At 40.5% G+C, this 22,047-nt stretch overlaps 1 protein-coding gene across 7 annotated transcripts in view; it reads right to left on the reverse strand.

Annotated features, from left to right (window-relative positions):
• Positions 1 to 22,047, reverse strand: part of LOC307041310 (metabotropic glutamate receptor 8-like) — a 162,761-nt gene that overhangs the window by 78,904 nt on the left and 61,810 nt on the right. Inside the window, exon 1 of one of the 7 annotated variants that reach the window (XM_079684632.1) lies at positions 5,018 to 5,071. The exons of 5 other annotated variants lie outside the window; for them this stretch is intronic. The gene's annotated coding sequence lies outside the window, so the exon portion shown is untranslated. Of the gene's footprint in view, positions 1 to 4,361; positions 4,383 to 5,017; positions 5,072 to 22,047 lie in introns of those variants that run through there. One more of the 7 variants, XM_079684633.1, reaches the window with a different exon arrangement.

The following is a 22,047-nucleotide window of genomic DNA, read 5'->3' on the forward strand; positions in this document are numbered from 1 at the left end:
ACCACCACGAGGGTCAAGCTAAGCCCCTCCCCTTCAGACCGACCCCAACTCTCCATTCACCACCACCAGGGTCAAGCTAAGCCCCTCCCCTTCAGACCGACCTCAACTATCCATTCACCACCACCAGGGTCAAGCTAAGCCACTCCCCTTCAGACTTACCCAACTATCCATTCACCACCACGAGGGTCAAGCTCAGCCCCTCCCCTTCAGACCGAGCCCAACTATCCATTCACCACCACCACCAGGGTCAAGCTAAGCCACTCCCCTTCAGACCGACCCAACTATCCATTCACCACCACGAGAGTCAAGCCAAGCCCCTCCCCTTCAGACCGACCCCAACTATCCATTCACCACCACGAGGGTCAAGCTAAGCCCCTCCCCTTCAGACTGACCCAACTATCCATTCACCACCACCACCAGGGTCAAGCTAAGCCACTCCCCCTCAGACCAACCCCAACTATCCATTCACCACCACCAGGGTCAAGCTAAGCCCCTCCCCTTCAGACTGACCCCAACTATCCATTCACCACCACCAGGGTCAAGCTAAGCCACTCCCCTTCAGACCGACCCAAATATCCATTTACCACCACCAGTGTCTAGACCACGGGGGGTTTCATCGGATCGGTTCTACCCTCCCGAATGATACTTCCTGCACAACGGGGCCTAATCGCCAAAATCACCATTACATTCATTTGTGTATCTCCGCAATAAATATGTATTCTTACATCAAAACCGTCTCTCCTGATTGAACTTTCATTTCCTTTATGTATCAGCACCAACAGTATTTTTTGTAACAAGACGCCATTGACTATGACGATGTGTGCACAATCTACATCCTTTTAACTGTTAGATATTTAAGTCTGGACCCCAGACTGGCACCCAAAAGGTAACCGATATCAAGTGAATAAAGAATAAAAGCATCCCATTTTACAAAATAACTGAAGTTCCCTGAGCTTCCTGAACAGTCTTCGTTTTGGTGTTGCTCTGCTGGTTTGTGAAACACATCTTCTATCAGCACATCTCGTATAACCCTTTTCCCATTGTGTATGCTGCTGTAATGTTTTAATTATCTTCTCTGTTTGTATCGTTCTTATCTTCACGCCACTGCAGCTGTGATATATTACCACAGAGAATATTAAACCGTCATCTGCAGGGGCTCAAACAGAAGGTCAAAGAGTTTATTAATACTGCCAGACACTACTAAACGCTGTCAAATGATCACTAACATCTCACTAATGATTCCTAAATGCAGCATCTGCTCATAATAATGGCTTAAATATAACTTGACTTTGGGTTGATTCATTCTTTTTTGCAGAGCAGAGGATGAGGACGATGGGGAGTGGTAAAAAGGGAGTATAGTTGAAGATAAGGATTAAACTGTTATCCACTTTTCTATGTTTGTACAGTACATGTATATCTTTATCTCTTAATGACATCTTTGGAGAGAGGTAGACTGGGTCAATTCTCTCCATAGAAAAGCCAGCAACGAGCCGTTTTAACATCACGTGAATGCAACGTTAGGATAAATTGAATTTGGTCCAATTTCTAGACGCAATCGGACCAAATTCATCACATTTTGACAGTGACCAGTCATTTCCCAGAGGTTGTGACACTCAAAACTATTTGTCAACCTTTTCAAAGTCACACAATTGGTAACGTGGCAGATGATGGAGCCCAGCAAGCTATAAAACAGTATATACTTGTTATATATATATCTCACTGGTCACCGTCTTGATCTCCAACCTCAGGATCCATGTATTCTATCTGTGATCCTCTCCAGAATAGAAGTAGTCATCACATACAGAGCATCAAGTAGTTCCTGAACAGTGTCCTTCACATGCTGATATCCAAGAGAGGGAGTTTTTTCTTCTTATCGTGTCCACAAGGCAGTCAGTTCCAGGGCTTGGTTAGATGTGGTTCAGCCACAGCTGAACACATTGCTGTCCCTTCTCATTAAACTCTGCCAAGTCCGATGTTGTGCAGGGTTGCTCCAGCAGGGGGCATATCAGGAGGTGTTGCATGGTTTGTGGTTCAATGCCGCAGTCACACACAACGTCCCCGTCATTTAGGTATTCCCATTTGGCGAGAGTGGCTTTTGCACGTCCAACACCAGATCTTATTCTGTTTAGGCATTTCTACACTGCGTAGTTGGTGTCTGCTCCAGGGGGCAGTGCCTCGCTTGCCTTTAGCTCCATTGTTGTTGCTGATGGGAGGTTGTCAAGTCTTTCTTCCCACCGAGTGACTCTTTCACTGCTTGTGCTCGGTGTTCCGAGGGGTGGGACGCTCTTTAGGAAACTTTTCCTGGATTTAAGGCGGCTTTTGGCTGGCACATGGCCAAAGAGAGGATGTCTTTGGTCAGTAGACTGTTGTTGGCGCCCTTTCTTGCTTGCTGCATTTCGTCGTATCTCTGGTGGGGCTATGCCTGCCAGGATGTACAGACGGTCTGTAGGTGTTGATTTCAGGCAGCCTGTGATGTTGATTTCAGGCAGCCTGTGAAAGCAGTATTCATTGTTTACTTCAGATTAGCTCCACGTCAGAAATGATCATGCTTGTCATATGTCTCTCTCCATAGAGGCTGAATCATCATGTTAATCACATAGCTATCATATGCCTCAAACAGTCCTGATGCTCTTCTAGGTAATCACACATCCTGTCATGTTCACAGCTACAGTTGGGATACCTTTGTTAGCATGTGGACTCTGATAGATATATATATATACATATGTATACCGTAGTATTGTTGGAGGGGTTGTACGGACGGAAAAACGGTGCACTTGCAATCTCAGTCGTTTAAAGTTCAGATTGTTTTCGAGTTTCAGGAACAATTTTCAGTCATGTTAAATATGTTGGAAACAAATGTCTCCTCAAACTGTAATTTGATATTAAATCTCCCATTTCGGAGATTGTTCAGTTCCTGGCATAGAGGGCAACATATTCTCACGTAATGAAAAAAAAATGGTTAAATATCCCGTGCGTTCTTCTTCATTCCAGTTTCATTCGTGTCTTTGAATGTAATGACTTGTTTTTTCTGCTGCCTGTTCTACGGCTTCCCTTCGAGGTCCAGTAATAAAAGTGGATGTTTTCTCTTCCTCACATCATTAAACTCTCTCGGCCTCTGCAAACACATTTTGAAGTTTGTGATATGGTTCCTGCGGCGCCGCCCCCCCCGGGACGGATAAACAAGAGCAGCGGTGGAGTTTTGAAGATGAACTTTGTTCCTCTGTCATGAAGAGCAGCAAAGAGGCTGCAGACGGACCTCACACTGAAGCAGCTCTGCTTTAATTGGCTCTGGAGTGGATTCTTTACTTCTGTTTGTTTTGGACCCAGCAACGCGCCGACTGATTATTCGCAAGAAACCTTTGGTGAAAAAATAAACTAAGAAATTAATCACTTCTGTTTGGTCTGACCTCCATTGTTTAAACAGCAGAGCCGCCAGGGGTTTCTTTATGACTACAGCTTTAGAGTTTAAAGGTTTCTGCAGCCAAGAGATAACAAGTGAAACTAAAGGTATATTTAAACGACGCCAGACCTAACATGTGAGACGTTCCCACAGAAACCACCCGGGTATCTTCTGTTTCTGTTGTTACTTGCAAACCAAAATGTACTCTTATTTAACATACAGTATGTGGAAAACGTTTCCAAAAAGAACAACATAAAATAAAGTCAAATAAATCTTCAATCATCCAAAAACGTTGTGTACAAAACATAGATGGATAGATGGATAGAAGCTCGTACTAAACCAGAGGAACTAAGACACAAGCGTTTGAACCAGAAGTGGGAAAAGGGGAGGGGATAGATACGGTGAAATGTGGGAAATTGTTATAAATAGCAAATTCATTCTTGAGTTAAGGCCAACGTGTGTGTTTTTTTACGTCTGAGACTCCAGGTGTAGACATTTGCGCTAAATTTAAAACAGTTGCTCAAGGAATTCCTGAGAAATCCTATTCACAAGAATGGTATAAACAGACGTATGGACAGACTGTAAGAAAACAAAATGAAACCCGCTATTGCAGGTACGGAGGCATAATAAAGGTATTAACAAGATGCTTCCAGATCCACAATGCCTGAGGTGCAAACTGACTGACGGTCGTGTTCATAGTTATGACTTGTTTAAAGTAATATAAACAAATGAATGATGAATGAATGTCTTGGGTTTGAATCGAGCATTTTTTCAGCAAACTCAAACTGCAAAGTATTACATTTTTCCATTTGAGGTGCTCGTTAATGGCACCTTCTCAATTATAGTACGCCTTCTGGTTTATATATGTTATATTGTCAGCCTGTAACATTATGTTGTATGCCATGGTAAGGTTACAAATAGATATAATTCATTATGGTAAAAAGAACCAGAAATCACCAACCTATAGCTGAAGGGTACAAATCCTGGTTAATATGACAGAAATGTCACAGAGACAGAAGCTGTGTTCAGATGCTCAGCCTTCTCAGAAACTTCAGAGAAAAAGAGACGGAGATAAAAACATTTAAGACTCTGCTGCCATTATCATCAGCGGCAGCGTCTCCCGCACCAAACGGCCTCACTCAGGCGCTTTCAGAGAAAAATGGATTCAATTCTGAACTCATTCCTGCTTTTCCCAGCTCCATCAGGCCATCGGATCAGAGCGCTGCACCTCACTGCTACAGCCTCCTTTTTAAAACCATGGTTTGGGATTATATATTTGAAAGTTTGGAGGTCAGGCTGAATCATCTCACTTCATTTTTCTCATATTACACCACATAGTAGATCAAACCTAGACCATAAAGAAGTGAATGTGTGTGATGATTTGAAAATACTCAAATACACTAAATGACCAGCCAGCCCACCACCAACAGGTAAATATAAGGACAGAGGAACCTTTAAAGCTAATCAATGCTAAACAAAAAAGTCTTTTTTAAGTAACAAACGTTTAGCTTTTCTCATACATGTTGGTTAAATAGGCAGCTCACTTCACCTTCAAAGTTGTGCTTGAAGCTAAATGCTAACGCCCACATGCTGCTGTTTAGCCTATATAATGTTTACCTAGCCACCAGCATCTTAGTTTTGAATGTTAGCATGCTAGCAGTGTTGCCAACTCCATAGTAAGGAAAGTAGCTATTGGCTGTCCAAAAAGTCGCCAGAAGTCTCTAAATGACGTCATTGCCTAATTTGCATATCATGTAATGGCGGTAAAAAAACGTTCCACCCCCTTCAAGGAGGATCAAAACTTGAAACCAGAGTAAATCCAGACGACAGTAGACCAGAAATGCCTCTATTAGAAAAAGTAGAAAGTAGAAATAGTTTTTAGTAGAAATCTCCCTTACAATAAAGGCAGTGTGCCCGTGTGTCATCTCCAATACATGGCTTCAACCATCCTTTAAACTCAGGGTTTGATTCCCACTCCTTTATGTACTTATGTGATTACAGTTTAGACTGTGACATGATGACCTACGTGAATGTTTAGCTCAGGGGTGTCAAACTCAATTTCTTTGCGGGCCACATCAGCATTATGGTTGCACTCAAAGGGCCGGTTGTAACTTTAAGACTATATATCAAAATACATATATAAATATTTAATATATATAAGATTACGTATTATATTACATTATTGCCTCTGCATTAGATTATTATCTGATAGGGTAATAACTTCATAATTAACTACGTCTGAAAGCAGAAGTCTAGGGCAAATCATTGCAAGTCTCTTCACTGAGAATGTTACAAAATGATTTAAAACTGAGAAAAAGGCAAATTCTAAGAAAAAATGAATATCTTAAAGAAAATAAGTCAAATTCTGAGAAAAAAACTCGTTCTGAGAAAAAAAGTCAAATTTTGAGAAAAAAGTCAAATTTGAGATGCATTGTGGGACATGTAGTTTATGGGCAACGTGCTTATGTAAATCGGCATGTAACCGTATAATAAACATATTATATTCTTTGCAAGCTCTTGAGGGGCCACATTAAATCAAGTCACGGGCCGGATTTGGCCCCCGGGCCTTGAGTTTGACACCCCTGGTTTAGCTTGTCACAGAGAGGCCCACACACAGTGGACGAGGTGATTAAGTGACTGAGGCTGTGTGAGTCAATGCAAAGCAAAGGCAGTTATTTATTATAGTGTGACAGTGAAGAAACATCTACATTTAAATCCCCGCTCAACACCAGGACGGCTTGGCGCATGCGCAATTCATTTACAGTCTCGACGCGGGAGGGTGTGGCTGTTTCCTCTCTGCTCTGACTGCAGCTGAGCTGCTGCGGGAGGCAACTAGCGCCTGTGAGTACTATGGGAGGGCAGAGCAGGAGCAGAGGGGCTCACGGCAGCACCCGCGGCTCGTTAACTGCTGAACAATACGTGAGTCTCCAAACACCAGAAAAGTCCCTAATAACACCATTACAAGTCGTTAGATTAGTCGTTAGTCGCTTTTGACAAAAATAAGTAGCCGGAGGGTTTGGAAAGCCGCCGAATTTAACGACAAAGTTGCCAAGTTGGCAACACTGCATGCGAGCATTTGACAATAAGTACTAAGGCAGGGTAAGGTCAGTTCATTTGTGCAGCACCCTTTTGTAAAAAGAGGTTATTCAAAGTTAGCATGATAGCATTGTTAACACTAATGCAAAGTACATTATGCTAATAAGTGCAGCACTTCAATCAGAGGAAGTTTTACAAAGTAAAATCAAAAGTGAATAACGTTTTATAATAACACCATGAATAGGCTATACAGCGATTAAATACAAGCTGTGGAATGAGTTTAGTTTTAGAAAATGGCCAAAGGTTTGTTATTTCCTCCTTCAGAATAACATGAATTTACTCAATTAGCATTATTTATGCAAAACACCTTATCATGGCAGCTGGTGTATCTGGGACACCACTAGAATTACTCTTTCTTGGTGTATGTTTTGCATTTTTAAGTAAAAATAAAAACCATTTAGAGCAATACATCTTCACTTGTCTGTCAGAACAGGATGTATGCTCAGAGGAGCCCTGGTTTTATTTATTTATATTGTGAAAGACTGAAGGGCATCTCTGATGTTATTGCATCATATTTCACTGACAGCTGCATTGAGGATTTTACGACAGGCAACTAACCCTCCTTTAACTTCTGTCAATCATCTGTCCGTGAAACAACAGATATTAATATTTTACAAAGTCAGGTTCCTCCTTCTGTGTAACTGGATTAAAGCACGTAAACATGTCACAGTAGAGGCACAAAGGAACCTGAAATGACCGTAATGTGTCCCCTTTAAACTGTAGTAATATATACACATCAGAATGCAGCTGCAAGACTTCTCACCCGGTCCAATAAACAGTCCCACATTACCCCAACACTGAGACCTCTTCACTGGCTCCCTGTAGCTTTTAGGATACAGTTCAAAATCCTCACTCTCACCTACAGAGCATTGCACGGTCAGACTCCTGCTTATGTGGCTGACCTAATCCATCCGTACATCAGCCAGGTCACACATGCGCAATTTACTGTCTGTCCCACGTACCTTAAGACCCGGTGTGATCGATCGTTCGAACCGTGGCTCCTATGGAACGCTCTGCCTGCTCATCTACGGTCTGTTGACTCCTTTAAAAGGTAATTTAAAGACATTCCTGTTTGGGCAGGCGTTTGGGTATCCGGTGTGCTTGATTTTATACTACGTTTTTATTTTGTTTTCATTGTGTTTTATTTCGTTTGAATTGTGTTTTTATTATGTTTTGGTGCCTTTATGACTTCTTAACACGTGGCTTGTGTGTTCATTTATCATTGTACGATTCCTATGATGATGTTTTATTGTTTTGTCAAGCACTTTGTGACTTCGTACGGAGCCCCCAAGGGGACATGGAAAAGAACAAAAACATTATTTGAAAAAAAAAAAAACATTGCGAGATCTCGCAAAACCCCGTTGCAGTTTGTAGACGGTCCCTAAGCACTCCTCTCCCTCCTCCAGCTGCAGATTGTGACCAATTCTTGAAGTTTAGCTCGGATGACGGCGCGTATCAAACGGTTCAGATAAAAACGACTTTGTAGCTCGTTGTCTACCTCGCTATGATTGTAAATTCATGTTATTTGTATTTTTACAACGTTATGTTCATGAGTTATTGATCCGCGAAATTCGAATCTGTCAATAACCCAGCTCAGAGTATAGAGTGGCAAAGTCACGCCCATCTACTTCCGGTCCCTGGGACCTTATTTCGGAAAAGTATGTATTGAAGTCAATGGAGAACTTATCTTTCGATCCAGTTTGAATTGAGCCATGAATTACACATATGATGTTTGTCAGTCTTAAAAAATAATTTCCATGTACTTCCTGGTCTCGATTTTTTTCTTCTCCATGTCCCCTAGGGGGCTCCGTAACTTTGTCTGTGAAAAGTGTTTTATAAATAAACTTACTTACATATTTCGATATGAGAACAGAAGTACAAAATGTGTTTGATGGACATACAGGAACTACAGAAACTGAATCTCCTAATCTTTTTTCAGTTTATAACCTTTAGTTATAAACTCAAGGACTTCATTTTGTGTGTCACAAGAGCTTGGAAAGAATAAAATACGTTTATTATACGGTTACATGCCTTTACAGAAGCACGTTAAATTCACAGAGCTGGAAAAAACAGATAGAAATAATATCGGACGATTCTGCAGCATTCAATTATGTTTTATAACCACACGGTGTTGGACAACAAACACATGTATCCGAGTGTATGAGAGGCTCTCCCTGACGAAAGCACTGCAGATAAATGTGGACATAATAAAGATGGACGCACACTGCATGGTTTTAATGAGCTTCAGCTGAGACTTTAACAATATGTGAAAAACCAAAGTGGGAAGATCAGCGAGTGAGTCTTCTCCAGCCACGCTCAAATCCACTTTGGGCGACAAAGTGGGAAATAATCAGTTAACGGAGTCCCGCGCAATTTAACACACACACACACACACACACACACACACACACACACACACACACACACACACACACACACACACACACACACACACACACACACACACACACACACACACACACACACACACACACACACACACACACACACACACACACACACACACACACACACACACACACACACACACACACACACACACACACACACACACACACACACACACACACACACAATGTGCTCCCATTCCCTGGGAAGCAGATAAAGAAATCCCTGCAGCTTCCAGCTTCCTGAGGATTTGATTTAAGCTCTCCAGGGAACATCTCGGCTGTAAGCTTCTGCACTGAAGTTCCTGCAGATAGACTTTATATTCAAAAAGGAAAAAATAAAGTCATTACCTGGAGCTCATCATTCAGCGCCCCTTTCTAAAAAACCATTCAAAAGATGAAAAGATTGTTCTCATTTGGACACAAGTTACCAGCAGTCTGTTGAGGATTTCTGACATGTTGTATAATGTTTTAAGCTGGTGTCACGTCTTCAATATTTATTTTATTTAATGGTTCTGCTTTCTGCCAAATTGATGAATCTACTCTGAAAAGCTAAATTCACCTACATTTCACAAAAAATCACGAGCTGAGCAGGAACATTTCACGTAGCTCTTTGCATTTTACTAAACATCTTTTATAATCCTCAGATTTTCAAAATATGGAACAGTTGCATATACTGTATTTAATCAATACTATGTACACGTACTGCTAATCAGGGTGACAGGTTGTAAGCAAATCGATCGATTGTTTGTTTTGTAAAATTAACAAAATAATGATACTTTCACAATGTTTTTTTCCAAACTAATAGCCAGAAACGTAATTGAATATTAAAAGCAGCTAATCTGCTCATTTAGAATATATCCACACATTCTGTCAATGTAGTAATCTTTACAGCTACTTTGTTTATGTCGCGAGTTATAATAGTTTCATTTAACTTTTTTCTTTTTTTTTTAAATCATATTTTATAAGCTGTCAACGATAATTGATCTCAACAGAATTAGTTTTGCAGCAACAGAAAGGCCTGTAATAGTAGAGAGAAACTCCCTTTTAGCCTTTGCAGACCATTTACATGCACTAATACCTATACAACACACTACAGGAAAGAGACAACCCTCAAAAAGCATAATAGGTCCTGCGGGACTCAATACATTTTGACACTCAATGGCCTTGGCTCACTTTTTGTGAAGAACATATGTCAGAAGACATTTTCAATGACCACCCAGTGTTGTCTGTCTGTCTGTCTGTCTGTCTGTCTGTCTGTCTGTCTGTCTGTCTGTCTGTCTGTCTGTCTGTCTGTCTGTCTGTCTGTCTGTCTGTCTGTCTGTCTGTCTGTCTGTCTGTCTGTCTGTCTGTCTGTCTGTCTGTCTGTCTGTCTGTCTGTCTGTCTGTCTGTCTGTCTGTCTGTCTGTCTGTCTGTCTGTCTGTCTGTCTGTCTGTCTGTCTGTCTGTGTGTGTGTGTGTGTGTGTGTGACTTTTGTGTTTCTGCCCCTGCCTTTCCCGCACAAGGTTGCAACATTGTTGATACATTTAAGCACGGACACCTGTCTGCTCTCACATTCCCGCATTTTGTCTTGCGGGAACCAATCTTAATTTTTTTCACACTCTATCCCAGCTGCAAATTTGGGGCGAGACACAATAAATAAAGCTTTGCCAGTTTGGGTCACATCATCACAACTGATCAAGATGGCCAAAAGATTTTCTGCTCAGAGGGCCTTGCAAACGATTCTGGAGAGAACCATTTGACGATGATGTACAGTAGAGCAGGGGGGTCAAACTCAAATACACAGTGGGCCAACATTAAAAAATGGGTACTAGTCGAGGGCCGGACTGGTTCAATGTTTATAGCAGAACTTATTGAAATGAACTTATTGCACATATTAAACCTGGAACTAACAAAGCTTAAATGATCCCCTATAAAACCAACATTAAACACTAAATAATCAGTGCATTCATTTCTTATGGCTCTATCTGCAGCTTTTCCAGAGTCATTTCTTATGATCACATTTTTCCACAGGCCAACAACAGCTTCAACAAAACTATTTCCCTCAAAGAGAAACCAAACATGCCCTGTTGTCGTGAGAGAGAAAGTGCAGAAGGAAACATCCATTAAACTCAGTGTGCTGCTCTGGGATGCTAGCTCAGATACTTGGCATCTCATCTTGGGTGCAAGGTCATCAATGTTTGGGCTCAGGCTCTGAGCTGAGGAGACCCTCAGGATGGAGTGAAGGTGTGCGTGCAATATACCGGCGGGCCAGATCTAATAAGAATTAGAAATTATCCTGCGGGCCGAAATTAAATCCACCACGGGCCTGATTTGGCCCCCGAGCCTTGAGTTTGACACGTGTGATGTAGAGGAAGAGGTTTCAGAATGTGAAGATCACATTTCTGAGAATTCTGAGTCTGACAGTGACTTTGAAGAAGAGGATGAGATTGAAGAAGAGGATGAGATTGAGCAACAGCTAGTTACAGAAAAAAGCCGAACCATAGGACCAGCCGGTCAGCGGGCAAAACAACAAGTAGCACTTTAATTCATTAATGTGATCTAACAAATGTAAAAGGGCAAATATGAACCATATGCTGTTTATATTGCTTGTAATTGAGATGAAGGAAACATCTGTTGAGTATTTTAACATAAAATAGTTTGATTGTGTTGAATTGAAGCCCGAAAAGGCAGCGAGTCCACGAGACCCACGAACACTGGCTGAGTAACACAAAGGTTAACACCACACAAGGGTTAAGTACATTTAGACGGGGTAACAAGTCAATATCTCCGTATGTAATTAGCTGTAGAAGTATAGAAATGACAGAAATAGATGTTCAATACAATGTTGACTTGAGTCAGTTTACTTAGTGATGTTCCACCTCTGGAAATGAGTGCATTTTAATGGATGATTCAAAAGTGTTCTCTTCTGAAGCAAGTTGTATAATCAACATCTCATCCAAAGTGCAAATGCGATGTTTTTCAAGCCGAGCTGCTTTTGTCTTTGACGCACACACACAAGCTTTAAAGTCGCACAGATTTAATGATGTCGAATCAAATGAAGCGTGTCAGAAGGCCATGGGACCAAAGAGAAAGGAATAATGCAATTTCACTTTGCTTTTCAACTTGACCGAGGAAAGTCTCGCAGCGGGAGTGACTGAACTCGAAAGGCGGACCAAATAACACGGACGGACCTTTCAAAGGCACGACGTGTAATGGAATTATTGGTAATAGAAGATATCATTAAAGCTATAGCCTCAGGCAGAGCCTTTTACTCTGACCTTTTAATTAACAGTTCGCCATGGCAGCGAGTGTTTATCAGTGTGTTACCCCCCCTGTGAATACTGAGTCAAAGTGACGGATAGAAACAGGACGTATGTGCCCGCTCGCCCTTTTCATTTCTCGCCTTTGAGCCACTCAACGACAAACCTTGAAAGGTTTCCTGGGAAACACGTGAGCAAGAAGCGCAGCGTGACAACAAAGCTCTCAGTCCAACTTATAATAATAATAAAAAAGCTTCTTTCTGGCTTCCTTGAGATTATTCGTACGTCTTAAAATGGTGAATTTGACTTAAAATCAACATGTATTTGGTCATCACATCTTTCAGAAAGAAAAAGGTTATTACAGAACCACAGAAATGTTTAGGCGTTATTTACAACTATTACTTTCAGAAGCTAAAAGATTAAATGAAGCTCAGCGCGAGTTCAACCGGGAAGACTGTCATTCACATATTAATTCACATAAACCTCTCACTTTCGTCTCTATTCCCAAAAGCCAATCATAGAACTGTCAAACCTTTGGATGGACGGGGTCTAATCACCAAACCACATTCATCTGTGTGTTTCCTGGCAATAAATATATATTGTTACATCAAAACATATCTCTCCTGATTGAAATGTTGTCACGAAAAATAATTCAAACCAACAGGGAGCTTACATATTGAGATTGTACATAAACAAACAAAGCCCTTATTCCAATAGTAAACTGTCTTAAAAGTAGTTGTGATTAAGATATGAGAAAGGCGGTAAATATCGTGATTCCTGAAGATTCTTTTCAGCAATTTAGCTTCAAGATGATATGACTTACAGCTGTACACACACATGTTTATGGCTAACTAGCATGTCAATTGTTAGCTCATCAGCTACAGTATATTGTCAAATAGCCACGCAAGTATTAGGTCGCATTCACACCCGCCTTGTATAGTCTGCTTGAATCGAACTCTGGTGCGTTTAGCCGCTTGGTGCGGTTCGTTTGGGTCGGTGTGAACGCAGTCTGAGACCTCTTAAGTGAACTAAACAACCGGACTCTGGTCCTCCTAAAGAGGTGTTCTCAGAGCGCTTGCTAGTGAACTCTGGAGCGGTTCATTGCTGGTGTGAACGCATTCCGCTCCAAAATACAGGAAGCGTAGTATTTACGTGTCATAAGAACGCGGAGATCTTCAAAATCTTTAGTGAAAGAGTGAAGCAGAATGAAGTGTTGAACAGTGTCGTGTAAAGCAAAAACAACTATCAAACTAAAAACTATACATAAAAGTCAGAGCCACCTGCAGTCGGTGAAACCCCCTCCTGACTGCAGAACGTCTCATTGTATAATGTTTTTTAACGGACGTTGTCTGATTATATAATCGTATGCGCGGGCCGCTAGTGTCTGTTGATCTCCAGATTAACAGCAGCATGAGAATAACCTGCCGAAAGAGCCGATGCTCCATGGCGGAGGCTCCGGTAGAAATTAATGTCTGACCAATGGTTGAACAGCATTTCCGAGCACATGACTTGTGTTTAAAGTTTATAGTCCGTTTGAGTTTTGCTCGTGTGAACACAAACCGAACCTTCTGAAAAATGAAACCATGTAACAAACTGTGGTCTGGTGCGAAGCAGAGAGCGGACTATCAGGTGTGAATGCGACCTTAGCTTAGTCATCAAACATTGGCTCTCTTGGCCGTAAACTTTAAGAAGAACCACAAGTCAGAAATATAATTGGACCTTCAAGGTTAAATATCAATAAGGTTTGTTGAAGGATCCTTAAGTTCCTCGGTCCATTTCTTTGGACTATAACTTCACATGCCTTTGAAAACATCCACACGACAGGGAATAAGAGTCAGAATACAAGCTGCAGTTTGAAAGGTCTTTTTTTTTGCCCAACTCTTGACTTGTTGTTAGAAAGGAACGGACACTTTGGGCTCAAGCTTTGGCCCGGACCCAGTGGCCCACATGTGGAACTGGTTGCAGTGTTATAATTCCTCAGAATAAGCCAGAGGTAAGCATGGGCTGCCAACATTTCACAAAACGAGCACCATGTCTAAAAAATGCAAATGAGGAGAGAGGATCATCCACGTTCACTGAAGAAGTGTCTCTTCATATAAGCCCACATTGTACGTGATTTGTAAGCGCTATCTTTGGAGTTTTAAATATAAATTGGTTAAAAAGAAAAGTAAAAATCAGCTACTCCTTTTCAAATTCAAGATTCAAAGGTGTTATTGTCATATGCACATAAGCTACAGCAGGGCTATTCAATTGGCGGCCCGCGGGCCAAATCCGGCCCCGGGGTGATATTTACTGGCCCTTTGAGTATAATGTTAAAAAGTCAAATCTACTTTCTTTTTTTTGTTTTTCTTTAAAGGGGACCTATCATGCAAAATGCACTTTTGTACGTCTTTAATACACGAATTCCAGGGAACTCACCAAGTGTCAGAAAACACAACCCTCTCTATTTCCCTCCATACCCAAATGTCTTAAAAAGGGGCTGCAACGGATCTGATACAGACTGATCCAGATTTGAACACTTCTATGACGTCACAGAAGTGGCGCTACGGCTATTGGGCCAACTCCACCAATCAGGAGGAGACAGCCACGGACATTGCCGTTGGAAAGCGCTGGAGATGCTGTAGTACATATGCCAGGCCTGTAGATGGTGCTGTTCTCACAGAATCAGCCCATGATGCAAAGACAGTGTTAAATTGAGCGAAATGAGGAATGGCTAAAATGCATGATCTGTTTGGTATTTTGAAAAATAAAAAGTATAAATATGTCTTATATAGGTATGGTCCTACACTATATTATTCAAATATAGCATGATAGGTCCACTTTAAGATATATATTTTTTTGTTTTGGGCCAGAGTGCCTTTATTCCAGAGAGGGTGTTACATTGAGAGATAGAGGGGAAGACATTGCCAGAAAACTTTGGCGGGCTCCAGTTTCGAATCCACCTACTAGCTACTGTAGTGACAACTCCTGTCATTGATTGCGTCTCTGCGTTAATGATTAGATAATTTCACCTACATGAAATCAAATGAAATGATGTTGATGGTTAAATTAGCTTCACATGTAGGCCTGCTGAGTTCTGAACTCGCCATTTAGATCTAGAAAGGCCTTGAGGCGATGTTGTTTGATTTAATTAAACACAATATATGCACTCCACTATGCTGTCGTAGTATTTACTGTATCTGAAGCTCTTAATATGATTTCTCATATTTCAAGCCATCTTATTCCCGGCCCCTTGCTTTGGATCATTTTCATCAACCGGCTCCATTCCAAACTAATTGAATAGCCCTGAGCTACAGTGTAGAAATGGCAATGAAATTCCAACGATGCAACATATATACTAAAAACGATGCAACATATACTAAAAGACAAAAATATAAGTAAAAAATAGTGCGAGAAGTCTATATACAGTAAATAGAATATAATATGTACAAGAACAGAATTTAAAAGGAAATATCGTACAGTAAGATGAAATTAAATACGTTTTTTACGGCGATAACTATTTAGATGAATAAGTCAATTAGAAGATGACAAACAGATGAATGTTTATGGAGGCACTTCACAGAGCTCAGGTGTTTAATAGTCTTATGACCTGTGGGATAAAACTGTCCCTGAGGTAGAAACACTGTCTTTCCGGCGACATTTAGGGCGTTTTGAGGAGTTTTACGTCCGTAGGCTATAAGCATCGGTTGATTATGACCTAGGGGCACAACCAATGAACATTTGATCCAAGAAAAAACATTGCTTGGAGCAGGGGTGTCAAACTCAAGGCCCGGGGGCCAAATCCGGCCCGTGACTTCATTTTATGTGGCCCCACAAGAGCTTGCAAAGAATATAATATGTTTATTATATGGTTACATGGCGATTTACAGAAGAACGTTGCCCATAAACTACATTTCCCACAATGCATCTGAAATTTGACTTTTTTCTCAGAATTTGACTTTTTTTTTTTAATGTTACTTTTTTTATTTTTTTTTATTTATTTTTTTAAAATCATTTTGTGACATGCACTGAAGAGACTTGCAATTAATTGCCTTAGACTATTATTACCCTATCCGATAATAATCCAAGGCAATAGTGTAATATAATACATTATTTTATTAAATATTTATATATGTATTTTTATATATTCATATATATATAAAACTGGAAAACTGGAACCAAGATGAAATTGAGTTTGACACCCCTGGCTTGGAGCATCTTTAAAGGTCTCGTCCATAATATTGAGCAGGGAACGTAGGCTTCATTAAGCCTTTTAGCTCAAATCCCCGGAAACTCTCCATCCAGAAGAAGCGAAAGATGTAACGGAAGTCCCGCCGTCCAAATACGAATTTCCAACAATTAACTAAAGACGATCTTATAAATCTTCCAAACTTTGCATCTGTTCCAAAAAGTTCATCATAGAAAGTAAGGCAGCAAAGTTCCCCATTAAAATTCACTTTCCCTCAGGTCTCACCCTAAAAATTCTAATGAGCTCATTTGGAGCATAATCTTTACGAGAAGTGAAGCAAACGAGGAGTTGAGGAGGAAGGAGGAGGTGATGGGCCGTATGTGTGCCTCAACATCTGTCAAACTGACTGACGCTCAGGAGGAAATGTGACGGAGAAACACATCAGACCAAGAGGAGTAAGACGTAAAGGCGACCGGGGTATCACACAACACGAAATATGAACAAACACACAAATAAGAAGAGGCTGCAGAGGGAGAAAGTGTTGAAACTGGATAATGTTTTGATTTATGTTTCCATCTGTTCAGAAGCACAAACATCAGCTTTTCCACTAAGACCAGATTTAATAACGCATTAAAATACAACATTTATTGCCTTGAGGACATTCAAGTTATCTTTTGACTGCCTGCAAGATAAAGAAGACGAGCTGGTGTGATGGAGAAATTGCTTTTCAAAAGACGTGGATCTAGTTATTTTCCAGTCATTTTTTAATACAAGATGAATAAAATGTATTAAACACTAGGGAGCTTGGCAGGTGTCAAAGGGGGGGGTAACAACTACATTTTATTAAGAAACAACTCCCTCAAATTAATAGTATGATATCAAGGGGATGTCAAAAAAACAAAAATGGGGGATTGTCTTTTGGAAGATAGTTTTTGACCAAACAAAAATCCATATACTGTATCTATGAGAGTGAAACGGTTAATTAAATATGACTTAATATTTACATAAGATAAAAATATACCCATAACCTACGTACAGTATTAACAAATACGGTATTTAACTGGCGTAATCCATGTATTTTGTAAAACTGTCTGTTTTTTTGGGTGTATCTTGGTCCTTTTCATACAATTTATCTTCAACGTTTGTATGTATGCAACCGACTTTGCAATAAACGTTGCTTTTTTTTTTGCTGATTTCTGGTTATCTACAGTATAGCCACATTTCCACTAAAATGGTGAGGCTCAACATGTCTCATTTTTGGGGGGGTTTGCTAAATAGTACTTTAATTGGTTCCACCTGAGCTGAGATTGGACATCAAACCGATAAACAAAATGCCAAATAAACTGGTCTTTAACCCCTATATTCCATTCATCTAAATGGTTTTCTAATTTATTCTAATTTATTGGTTATTTTCTGTGTGCGGAGTTTAAAGCGATCAAATCATATTGCAGGAGAAAGGAAATACAGAAAAGCTGCGGTTGCAGGAAAGACGGCCGGCAAAAATCAACTGACCGTGTGAACGTGAACATTAATAGAATATCACCTCCCATCTTCAGAGCAATCTGACTATTATAACATTAGCGTTAAGAAAGCTTACTTAAATATCTGCCACAACATAAGTAACCGGATCAGAGTAACATTAAGTACAGTCCGCGGCATATCACATCATAATGTATCATATATCTCCTTATCTGAGTCAGCTGAGCCGTATCTGGCCGTGCAACACTCACACTGTCACATACTGTATGCAGAAGTATTATTTTAAACACATTAAGTTGACGAAACACTCGAGACAAATGTAATTAAAGTCAGATGGTGTCTTAGACGGGGGAGTGATATCATAAACCTGTTAATGTACGCATTCAAACACTTGTTCTGTTACCAGCTGTATTCACCTTGCAGGTGCAGCTATGTGGCTTTGATCCTGGATAAAGTGTTTAAGTCATGGCTGTTTAAAGTTTAACTTCTTCGTATGTCTAATATTATAGTTCACTTTTCATTCAGGAAGTATGACGCTGCGCTGTCAGTACGCTTCTCCATGTTTGTGATTGGTCAAATGCTGCTAACCCCGCCCCTTTCATGTGAACGCGCTCTCAGCCGGACAGAGAAACCCTGGCTTGAGTTACTGAGTTGATAACCAGCATCGTAAGACCGCTTAGCGAGAGCGCGTTTGTTAGGGTTGGTTAAGCCAGGTAACTCAAACGTATCCAGGGTCAGTTGAACTGGATTCGTAGTACAGGCCTCAGTACTCAAAACATGTTTGCCTTTCAAAGATTCAGTCACTACAATAGCGCCTTTTAAACATTTCCTTCTCCGTGTTTACACAGTCGTACACTTCTCCTTGATCTTTATCCTGTTTGTGCCCTAGTTTTTCTTACTACTTGCCATGTTGAGTTAATTCTTGCAGGCCATGGTCCTTTCATCGTGGGATCAAGGTCAGCTTAAGGTCACCCTTCTTCATGTGAGATGAAGGGATAACAAACTCTGATTTCTGTTTCAGTCTCGCATCGTTTTTCCAGAGGCTTGATCCTTTTGTCTGAGGCCTTGGAGCTTTTTGCAGCATGACAACCATAACACTAGTAACCCTCTGCCTGCTGAAGTATGGGGGGGGGGGGGGGGGGGGGGGGGGTGTCCTCTTACAGTGGGAGTGGGTGATGAAATCCACAGCAACAGCTAATCACTGTGAGTCAGGCAGGACCGTGTGATTCTGCTCCAGGTTGTTTCTGTGTGTCCGTCATTAATACTGTTCTGTTGAAACACTAACTGTCTGCTGATGGTGCCAAAATACTTTCTCTTGATTCGGAGGATTTTGAAAGGTGACACAAAAAGGCATCTATAATTCATAAATTACTTTTTTTTTACGTGCATTGAAGCTGGGGAAAGGTCAGTGTATTAAATCCATATATCTATGAGAGTGAAGCGGATCACACCGGTTAAATACTGTTACTTTAATTAATATTTCGTAATACTATACGTTGTTCTTTGGTATATCAAGTATTTTGTAATCAACCAGTGACATCACACAACAGGGGACGACAGCTGAAGCTACCATTGGTACTGCACACATTACACCACCAACTACTCTTATTATAATTAAGAGATTATCCTGAATTTCAAATACTATTCTGCAAAGTTAAAAGTCTCCAAAGTTAAAGCCATGAGTTAGTTTTAAAAGTTCAGTAGCCTACTCCTTCCCCTTGGTTTCTCATGCTAACGATATTTGCTCAACAAGCTATTGGTTTGGGTGTTTTGGTAATCAGTGTTGGCTGATAAGCGTAGTAATATCTAAAAGCTACTTCTAAATAAGATAAGAGGTCTACTAGTCCAGGGGTTCCCAAACTTTGCCATGCCAAGGACCCCCATATAGCATTTTCCTCTGGCAGGGACCCCCCTGTTGCAATTTTTTTTTTTTTAAAGTCCATTTGAGATGATGTACTAATCTAACACTTGGAAAATGTCTCTTCATGTGGTCCTACCTTCCAGTGCTTTGCAAAATAATATTTCTTCAACAAAATTCTGATTGGCTTGAAGGGCGGTCGTGTGATTCAAAAACAAAAAATATTAAAAGATTGGCATCAAAGGACACAGATTGATAGATATACAGTTATTAATAACATCTATAACAAATAAAATAATAATTAAACTTTAAAAAAATAAATAATCCCGTTTCCCTCAAACTTTGCGTGACCCCCCGGGCGCCCCCTGGCGGCCCCCCGGGGGGTCGGGGCCCGCACTTTGAAAAACACTGTGCTAGTCTACTAGGTCTAGGGACATTTTTGCGCTACAGCAGCATAAAAACAACAGAACAAAACAAAACATTGCACATAAGTAGGAATTAAATAGTAGAAATAAACAATAATAGAATTTAAACATCTCAAAATAGAATTAAAGCAGCATTAAAAAGTAGAAAATATACATTAGACCATGAAACTTTGACAATAAAACACTATTAAAAGGCTAAAAAGCTGTCTAAATACTGAGAAGTTCACCAAAACAAAAGTTCCATATTGCCCAAGCAAACATTTGTCTCAAGAATTCCTTCCTTTCTGATCTTACATAAAAACACATAATCTGCGCTCCTTACAAGATCCCAATTCAGACGATTATAACTTCACAAGAAACCCAAAGAAATAGCTTGAGAAGATATAGTTTCGGTAAAGTCTTTTTCTGTCAGATGAGTGGAATCGGATCATCTCGATATAGCATATTTGTACGGTATACTAACAAAGTCATGTTTCAGTTCATGTGTATATGACATCATCAGAGTGTGCCTGAGTGTGACAGAAACGTGGTGATGCTAATGAGCATGCGCAGATGCAATGAACGGTCAGTTCTCCAGACCAATCTCAGTGCGATGTGGTCGTGTGTTTTTTCTACTTTGGTTAACTGCAAACGTGGAGACTTCTGCTGACAGACTCACGCAACAGTTTCGGTAAAGTATTTTTCCGTCAGATGAGTGGAATCTGATCATCTGTAAGTTTCCCTATAGGCCACCAGCATTTGGGGGACAGAGAAAACAGCTTTAGTCACTAAAAAATTGTCCAATGACAGACTGACTTTAAGTCATACATTGAGGGTGTTAGCATCCATTTTGGGTCGACAGAGTTTCACTGTTTTTGTATTTCTTCGAAAAAGTATTCACAATAAAAGCTTATCACTGGAACAACAGCCAGAAAAGCTTTTATTGTAAAGAAGCAGCAAGAAGTATTAGGTTTCCATAATCAGTCGTTAGCAGAGCTGCAATACTCAGTGAGCTGAAGCCTAAGAGTGAAATGAAACTCTAAACCACAGAGATGATCATCCCAGAGCTAAAGCAAACAGACCTGGGTCTATTAAAGTAAAGTGAGGGACTTTTACATATAAATGAACTCTCATTACATTCAAGCTTTTACCATAAGACACCCAGCGCTGATTGAGCCCATCATTGCCAGGAACCACTCTGTGTTTCTCGCAGTATAGTAGTAATGTTTGGAAAGGCAACTTTATGCCCTCAGGTGAGCTCACGGCATCTCCACCGACCACCAGGAGCATCCCTTCAAGGTTTACGGTGCAAATATTCATGCAGAACACAACTGGAACCAGGGGGACACTAAAAACCGAGGCACAGCTAACATGCAGGGCTTGTTCAGGGATTATAAAGTTCGCCAACTGTCAATTATTCGGTTTTATAATCATTAGTGTTTTGTCAGTATATTTGAATTGACTCGATCTGCAGTAATATCAGAAGGAGTCATGTGACCACGTACATTTTAGGTACTTTTCCAACAACAGAGACTTTATAATCCTGAACGTCACCAAGCGCTCCGGTCCCAGCTGTGTGCGTCACTTTTTATTGTCCCCTGTTTCCGCAGCGTTTTGTTTATGGTACGCTTTTAGTAAACACTGTGCAGAGCTTTCTTCATTTCCATGTGTTTGGCACATTAGTGTTTTATTTGCACTGTTTTGAAACGGCAGCCTGTTTCTCCAAATGGAAATGTGTTGGGCTGCTGTCATGTTTTTGCACCCGCTAGTCACTGTAGTAAATCAAATAAAAAAATTCAATAAAAAAACGCTTGTTAAGGTCTTTGGTGATGTACGTTTTGGTTAGGTTTAGTGAAGGATAATAATAATTACACATTTTATTTTAGGAGCCTTTCACGACACCCAAAAAACTCTAATAGGCAACAGAACATGATAAAAACACAAACAGGAAATCATGGAGGACACAGTCAAGAGGACACCAATGAAACATA

The sequence above is a fragment of the Notothenia rossii genome (assembly GCF_949606895.1).
Source record: "Notothenia rossii genome assembly, chromosome: 5".
Taxonomy (NCBI): Eukaryota; Metazoa; Chordata; class Actinopteri; order Perciformes; family Nototheniidae; genus Notothenia; species Notothenia rossii.